The sequence below is a fragment of the Nicotiana sylvestris genome, chromosome 11 (assembly GCF_000393655.2).
Source record: "Nicotiana sylvestris chromosome 11, ASM39365v2, whole genome shotgun sequence".
Lineage (NCBI taxonomy): Eukaryota > Viridiplantae > Streptophyta > Magnoliopsida > Solanales > Solanaceae > Nicotiana > Nicotiana sylvestris.
In genome coordinates this window covers 24,783,962-24,793,496 of record NC_091067.1, presented here as the reverse complement: position 1 = coordinate 24,793,496, position 9,535 = coordinate 24,783,962, and positions in this window count along the sequence as shown.

The following is a 9,535-nucleotide window of genomic DNA, read 5'->3' as shown; positions in this document are numbered from 1 at the left end:
CTGTTAGACTTTTGCCTTAAATAGTCCCTGTGTATTTATCCTTCTTGTGCTGCCTTGAAAAGATTTTGATCAGACTCTTTCCTTACTTATCTTTTACCCGTTTGAAATCAGAATCCCTTAACCAAAGGGAGACTTTATGTGATTGATTGCAAACTATTTTCTTGCCTTTCTTACTTGCTTCTCTACACTATAAAAGGGGCACGACCCTTATGCACTTTGATGATCCTTAACTTACAATTCAATACTTTTACAAAAAAAAATTTTGATTACTTACTTGCAATACTGTTTGAATTCAATACTTGGCTACGCTTGACATCTTTTGGGACTACTTTGTTTGCAACTTGGCTCTCTCAAGGCTACTTTTGCTTACTTATTTTCTTTGAAACTGGTATGTCCTTTGTTTAAATATTCTGCCTCACCCCCCATGTGTTTACTTCACAACTTCAAGCTTCTTGTTTACTTTGTTGCTTATATGACGTAATTTGTGCTTCATATCTCCTTTCTTGCTTCTGTTTCTGTTATGAATCCTCTACCCCCATTCCCTTCTATGTGTTGAGTTAACTCTTGGCCTGACAGTATCCTAATTATTGTCCAAGCCTTGGCTTGATCCACAATGGATCCTAACTCTCAATGCTTGACTAGCAGGCTGATCAGGGGTGTGCCAGCATCCCAATTGCTGGGCATGACCACTAGCTTGCCCTGTCTCTCTCTTATTCCCTTCCCCCTTGTGCACTTACACCTATTCCTAGAATCTTAAGTTCTGACCCTCTCTTTTTAGCCCTACTTTGGGACCTTGAGTTCCCTCTGAACTTGGACATCTGAGAGCTGGCGTTTCCCTACTGCACTATAATCTAATTCTGCAATATATTTGGGGTGTAAGCACTGCCTGGAGTTCCTGAAACTCCTTGGATCTCTGAAACACCCCGGATGAGAGAAGGCTTTGGAATCTGATCTTGGGAAGTTGGTTTATTTCATATTTCAGACCTGGGGTCTGAATTAGGCTCTCCTTGGTTGGAATCTTTAATTTTTGATATATTTTTCTTATTTATTCTGGTCTGTAATAATCTTGTAATAAACATTTGGGTCGTCTAGTGGAAAAGGGCAGGGGACTATACATGCAAGGGGTAGATACTATGTTCATAGGGAATTACTATACTTCTGAAATTCTGCACTCATGTAGATACCATGTTCATATGGATTACCATTTTCTAAAGTTCTGCATTTTATAAATCACTGAAACTCTGCATTCTCATATAGATACCATGCTTATAGGATTTTCGGCATTCTCATATACATACTATGTCTATAGGGTTTTCTGCAATTTCATAACAGATGTCATGTCTGTAAGCCTATTCTAAAATTCTGCATCTTCATATAGACACCATGCCTATAGAACTTTCTGCATTCTGCATCCGTCATTAAGCAAACCTATTATAGGATTTAAATACCTAATCAATTGCATGTAGAGAATCTGCCTATAGGATTCCTGCATAAGCAATAACAATGCTCAAATTAGTAACACCTAGAAAGCATGTCTATAGGAGTTGTTAACTAAACCTGAATCGTCAACTCGCTTATAAGCCTAAAATCAGTAGCAATAATGTTTAACGCCCGCAGATCTTGTCGCACCTCCTTTTTGCCGCGCCCGCGGGGCGCGTGGGGAGTTTTCTCCAATTGAAGGACAGTCGAAACGGGATTTGTTTATCTGTTTTAGAGTCGCCACCTAGGAATTTTAAGGCGTCCCAAGTCACCAATTATAATCCCTGAATCGAGGAGAATATGACTCTGTTTATTATTCTGCGAACCAGAAATCCTGAGTAAGGAATTCTGTTAATCCGGAAGAAGGTGTTAGGCATTTCCGAATTTCGTGGTTCTAGCACGGTCGCTTAACTGTTTTTATTATTGGCTTAATTGTCTTGATTTTTATTAAATACTTTTTGTTACGTGATTTTTCTACCGCTTTTACTTATTGTGATTAAGGACCCTTCTTTGAATCGAATTACGCGTACGTATATTCGTGTTATAAATTAAAAAAAAAATGCAGAATTGTGTCACGCGTACGTGTACACAATAATTTTTGATAATATATTTATTAAACAATCATTTTTCGAAATTATGTCGAATCAAGAATATTTGTTTTTCTTGAATAGTGAACCGTACATCTCAGGTTTTTTGTGAAATTGATTTAACGCCTTTGGAAAAATCCATTTATTAAATATTCGCTCGAAGTTGCGCGTACGCATAATCCGAAATTTTTGCTTTTAAAAATATAATCAGGGTACGCGAACGTATCCCTAATTGCGCAAAATATTCGTAATGATATTAGGGATTTTCCACAAATTGTTTATTATATCTATACATTTTTATGTGAAAATCATGATAAATCCCCATTTAAGGTGCCCTTAAATTCTTTGAAAAGAATTTACAAATTATTAAATGTTGACCGTTAATTATATTTTCCAAATATAAGTTATATTTATTCCAACTATTCAATTTCAAAGGACAGAATAAAAATATGATTAATACTATTTTTTTTTAAAAATATAACATATATATATATATATATATATATATATATATATATATATATATATATATATATATATATATATATATATCAAAGAATAAATTGCATATGAAACTGAAAATGAACGATTCATAAAGGAAGGAAATATTTTCCTAAAAAAAAAAATTTCATGATTTACTTAATGCAAATTCTATTTCTAATTACCATTGATATCAAGTGTTGCAATTGGTACTTATACATCTCGTTTCATTCTCATATACTCGCTTTTAATCTAATAAGCCTAATTATTTGATCAATTTGTCTTATGAAGGTAGATAGGCATCGAGTTATAATGGCTGAATTATTATACAAGTTAATTCAATAAAATTACCTTACATGCAACTTAACTGTATATCGTAAACATTCATAACGTTTTAACATTGTAACAAGCTACATCATATCACCTTTTGCCAACTTTTATACACACATCTATTATCTTATTAAAAATATACCAACAACACCATCTTAACCTTATTTAACAATAAATATCACTACTATAGTTTTCTTGGCACTTCTACATCACTTCTTACTTAACCAACAACAAAATTTAAATAATGACCAACATTCATGCTATATTCCCTACTTCGACAATTTAATATGATTAAACTAATGAGATAATGAGCTAATATTATTACAAATCTTTATACGAACTTTCAAAGTAAGACAATTAGCTCATAGCTATCAAATTGAATTCACTACTAATTAACTAACATAAAATAAAAATGAAATTTAAATTGATGAACTTGGACAAATAGAAAACAGAATTTCAATTCAAACTTCATTGATGAGTCATGTTGAATCTCTTTCCAACTTAAAATTTAAAAGACATGTACCTGAAAATGAAGGTGGAAGGAATAAATTTCAGCAGTAGCAGCAGTAACAAATTCAGCTAAATACCAGTTTTCCCACAGATTTAAACAATAATAAGATCTGAAGAAAACAGATGCACAGTATAGTTATTTTTTAAAAGACACTTCAGATGTTAACTGAATCAATGGAACCAAGTAAGGTTGAACAGATTCAACAAAAGAAACAATATTTCAGATTTCAATTTCTTTTCAGTTTCAAATTCCCATTTTTTCTGATTTTTCTGTTTCTGCTGTTGTATATCTGTGTGTGTGTGTATGACTGTTCTTTTTGTTCCTTTTCTGTTTCTTCTTCCTCTCCTAAATTCTCTCAAACTAATCTTCTTCTGAAAACTGATTTCCCTCCCTCTGAAAACTGATTAAAACTCTCCTTCTGTCTGAAACTCCCTTCTGTCTGAAAACTGTATTCAAGTTTTTCTAAAAAAAAAACTCCTTAAAAATTCTCTCCCTCCCCTAAGGTCTGTCCAGCTCCTGTATTTATACAGGGCTGGTTGCACCCTTTTATCTTTTAAAAATCAGAAAGTTTTTCCATTAAAACTACTTTTGAATATTTTAAAACTAAGTGCTATTTATCCTGTTTTTCAGCAGCCCATTACCCTTTGTTTCCCATTATCCCATTTAAATTATAGCCACTAACATTCCATTATAAGCACTCTATTATTATTACATTACCCTACTGTTTCATTCCTCAAATACCCCCGGAAAACCCCTTAATATTACTGTTATTACTGCCCCAGACCAAAACTGCTTAAACCTTAACCAAATTATCTGAATTAAACCTGTTTAGCAGCTAATAACCAATTCCTAAATCAAACAAACATTCTGTCTACTCAATGATAGCTAATCAGGGAAATGCAATAGCAGATGTACAAGAGCTAAATTCAGATTGAACACTGAACTTGCATCCAAACATATTAACAATACACAGAACTCAAAAGAACATTTCAACTGAAATTCAAAATCGAACAAAGAGCAACAAATGCAGGAACATTGTCAGTATTGACACTGCCCTGAACTTAATGTTCAAAAATCATACATAACACCTACTTGATGAACTTACTGATTTGTAAACAAACATGATTTAATTGACAAGTATCAATCAGTAGACTATTTACAACATTTGTCCATAATTGGTCTAAAATAATAGAAGCATACTGTTTTTATTAGCTTTATCATAAATGAGAATTCATAATATAACTAATCGACGAACTTAATCGAGTCGATTACTTACATTATGAACAATCACAACCAACTGAAACAGTTTCATATTTTGATCAAGTAGATAGGTAAGAAACAGAAATGACAGAATTAATCAAAACACAAATATAAAAAATTAACAAGCTATTAATACAGACAACAATACACTTAGAATACACAAAATAATAGAAAAATACCTCTGAATTTTAATCAGACTCGAACTCAACTCGGCTTCGGATTTTTGTTTGAAATCAAACAGACCTTAGTCGAAGTATTTTCCACTGAAAATACTTTGACTAAGGTCGATTGAACCTCAATCTTTTACTCGAAATCGGAAAAATTCCAAGATTGGAAATTTTTAGGGTTTCAGGTTCTTGGATCTTAAATCCGAACATTTCTGGGCAGATTTGAAGGGAACCAAACATGATACAAGGGTGAGGGTAGCCTAGGGGTCATTTGGTGTTAGTTTGAAACGGATCTGAGTCTGTTCTTGTTTGGTCCGAATCTTCAAAAGAAGATTCGAGAAGTTCAGAACTGATTCGAACCAAACAAACAACAGATCCATACTCAGGATGACTAGGGGAAGCTATGGTGTTAACTAGGTGCTGATTGGTTTAGATCAGGTTTTCAGGCCAACCTTCGATTTAAGATTCGAAGGGTTGGGGCCTGATTCGAAGGAAACTAAGGTCGGATTCGTGTAGGGGATGTTCAGGAGGTCCTAGGGTGTTAAGTTGGTGACCGGCGGCGTTGATGCCGCCGGGTTTCAGGCGAAGGGGAATAGGGGCGGCTAGGGTTAGGGGTATGTTTGGAACGATGATGAACAGGAGCGGAGAGGGGGGGGTGTTTAGTTAGGGGGCCAGGTAAAGGATTATGGGTTTATATAGGGGAATGGTGGGTGGATATGGACCGTTGGATCAGGCAGGATGGATGGCTGAGATCTATTCACTTAACTAAACGGTGTCGTTTGGTTTAAATTAGGGGGACGGGTTGAATCGGGTATTGGATCGGGTAAGGGTCTTGGGTTAGGGTGATGAAATCTTGGCCGTTGGTTGGACTTAATCCAACGGCCCTTGATGAATGATCACCAAACGACGTCGTTTGGCGTAGCTGCATTGAATTGGACCGGACAGGCTATTTTGGATTGGGCTGGGGGGGGGGGAATTAATTCACTTGGGCCTGGATTTTAATCCAGGTCCAATTTCCTTTCACAATTTATATATATTTTCTAATTTTATTTAAATTATAAAAAATCCTAATAAAAATTATAAAACAATTTTTAACCTTACACAAAAATATTAATTACTTCATAACAATTATTTAACACATAGTCAAAAACATTAATCACACAGTGGGATATTTAAAATAGAACTAACGCATATATTTTTTTTATTTAAATTATCTTTTAAAATGCATAGTTATATCCTATATGCATGCAACATGTATTTTATTTTATTTTTCATTTTATCATGACAAAGTAAACATTTACGGACATAAACAAATATTTAACACCACGCAAATTCAGAAATTACACAGTAAAAGAAATTTATTTTATTTTTGATTTATTTTGGAGTAGTTTTTCGTAAGGCAAAAATCACGTGCTCACAGCTGCCCCTCTTTGTGCGGAAACTCGAAGAGTTTTCGTGCAAAGATAAAGTGAGCGGATACGAGCGATTTTTGCCCGTTCGAATACTCCGTGGGAAGCATTTTTAGAAAGATTTGACCGAACCTCTGCTTCAAAGGTTTCCTACATATCCTTGGCTATAAAGGAATCAGGTCAATGTAGTTCGGGAAGTTTTGGGTAGCTGGGACTACCATGGGACTGTGATGTTACTGCTGCTTCGTGCTGTTTTTACTGCTTGCTGACCTCCTTATTACACCTTACTTTAAAGGAAATACAAAAAGCTAAACTAGACTATGGTACATGACTTATAAGAATCTTATCTAGATCATGCCCTTGCGTTTCTTGTTGTCTTGATATCTTGGTGACTCTTGGGCATTTGGCTTATTCCGTATTCCTTTTGGAACTCCTGTTGTTTCTTGCTGGGGATTCTGTTGGACTCCTTTGCTTTATTGATTCTAAGTGTGCTCCTTTTTCATATGAGCGGGCTTTTGATTTCAACATTTCAATTTCATTCCCTCGTTCTTCAGGTGGGTGCCTTGACTGTTTCTTTTCTTTCTTCATCCTCATTCTCCAGGTGGACGCCTGACTTTTTCAATTTTTCATCCTCATTCTCCAGGTGCACGCCTGATTTCTTCAATTCTTCATCCTCATTCTCCAGGTGGACGCCTGACTTCTTTAATTTCTTATCCTCGTTCTCCAGGTGGACGCCTGACTTCTTTAATTCTTCATCTTCATTCTCCAGGTGGACGCCTGACTTCTTCAATTCTTCATCCTCATTCTCCAGGTGGACGCCTGACTTCTTTAATTTCTTATCCTCATTCTCCAGGTGGACGCCTGACTTCTTTAATTCTTCATCCTCATTCTCCAGGTGGACGCCTGACTTCTTCTTTTCTTTGTCCTCATTCTCCAGGTGGACGCTTGACTTCTTTAATTCTTCATCCTTATTCTCCAGGTGGATGCCTGACTTCTTCAATTCTTCATCCTCATTCTCCAGGTGGACGCCTGACTTCTTTAATTTCTTATCCTCATTCTCCAGGTAGACGCCTGACTTCTTTAATTCTTCATCCTCATTCTCCAGGTGGACGCCTGTCTTCTTCTTTTCTTTGTCCTCATTCTCCAGGTGGACGCCTGACTTCTTTAATTCTTCATCCTCATTCTCCAGGTGGATGCCTGACTTCTTCAATTCTTCATCCTCATTCTCCAGGTGGACGCCTGACTTCTTTAATTTCTTATCCTCGTTCTCCAGGTGGACGCCTGACTTCTTTAATTCTTCATCCTCATTCTCCAGGTGGACGCCTGACTTCTTCTTTTCTTTGTCCTTATTCTCCAGGTGGACGCCTGACTTCTTTAATTCTTCATCCTCATTCTCCAGGTGGATGCCTGACTTCTTCTTTTCTTTGTCCTCATTCTCCAGGTGGACGCCTGACTTCTCCTTTTCTTCATCAGGTATTTCCTGACACAAATATTGTATTTGCCCATGTTTCAAAGAAAACTTCGTTAGTTTAAAGCAAGGTGGTTGACTGGGGTATTCTTGCCGATGTTGATGTTTCTCTTCGTTTCTCTTTGTTGCCTTGGAAAGGTTGAAAAGATTGTTTTGTCTTTGTAATTGATCCTTGACTATAGGATTCCCCTCTGTATGTTTTCCTTCGAACCCTTTTAACTGTAATCATATGTCCCTTCTGACTTTGCTGATCAACTTTTGATTTCACCTTTCTTACACCCATATCCTTTATCTTCCACTTTTGTGGTCGTATTTTGTATCATGTAACCTTGAATCTTGGTAGTATATCTTGACATTCCTTCTTATTTGTTTGGAATAAAACTTATTTCAAAGCTTTTAGAAAAGTAAGATTATTAGTGACGAAACACGTTGATTTCGACAATTATAGAATAAAAGAGAAGAATCCAATTTTGGATGACTGTTGGAGCAAGAATGAAAACTTATCTGATTGGAGTTATTGGCACCAATGATCAGGGTATGCATTTTGGGTTAATCAACCCAGTCTTTTAATCAATTTCCTTTCAATTGTCTCATTTTTGTTTTTTCCCAAAATTTCCATAATCCAACTTCATTTTTCATTTCACAGGCCTGTTGGGCTTGTAACGTCTCAAAGAGTTTTCACCGATAAACCTTCCTCATTTGTTCATTTCTCACTTCCTTTTCACCTTATGGTGCCTACAAAGGTTTTCACCAATAAGACTCTCTCATTTTTACTTTTCTCTCAACTTTCGTCGCCTTATGGTGCCCGTGTGGGTTTTCACCTACAAGACTCTCTCATTTTTACTTTTCTCTCCTTGTTTTGTACCAGAATGTTATGAACCATCCTCATTTGCTTGACTTAGCATTTTTCTAAGATTGGTCGAAAGGTCTTTATGGTATGGGGTTAGAAATGGAAAAGCTAAACAATTTTGGTATGTGTTTAAAATTACGACTCTTGGAATCTTTTCTCGTTTCCAATACAATTCTTGCCCCAGTTCCTTGATTGGGGTCGCTTGATGTTTCTTTTTGTGCACATTTTATGTATATCGTGCACCCTATGACCGAGCCGTGAAGCGCCTACGTATCCTTCTTTGAGGAATCAGGTCAAACGTAGTTCACCCTATAATAGTGATGATTTTGATTGATTTTTTTTTTATTATATTGATTCCAAGAGAGGGTAGGAAAGAAACAAGTGTGGCTCAAAGGGGAAACAAATGGTATAGTGTTTGGATAGCAGAATAAATTGCCTTTATCATTTCAATCTTCGAAATAGTGCTAAATACAAACATTCAAAAAGTTATGCATAATATCTCTTTACCGCGTCAGAATTGATCGCCATATCTATGCATTTGCCTTCAATATCTGTTAAACATAGTGCACCATTCGATAATACTCTGGTCACAATGAATGGTCCTTGCCAATTCGGGGCAAATTTGCCTTTTGCTTCAACCTGATGTGGAAGAATACGTTTCAGCACATGCTGACCTACTTCAAACTTCCGGGGACGCACCTTTTTGTTGTACGCTCTTTCTATTCTTCTTTGATATAATTGACCATGACATACTGCGGTCAATCGTTTTTCGTCAATCAAGTTTAACTGTTCTAGACGGGTTTTGACCCATTCATCATCATCAATCTTTGCTTCGGCGATGATCCGAAGGGAAGGAATCTCAATTTCTGCAGGAATTACTGCTTCAGTGCCGTATACCAACAAATAAGGAGTTGCTCCTACTGAAGTGCGAACAGTAGTGCGGTATCCCAATAATGCAAATGGTAATTTTTCATGCCATTGTTTTGAACCTTCT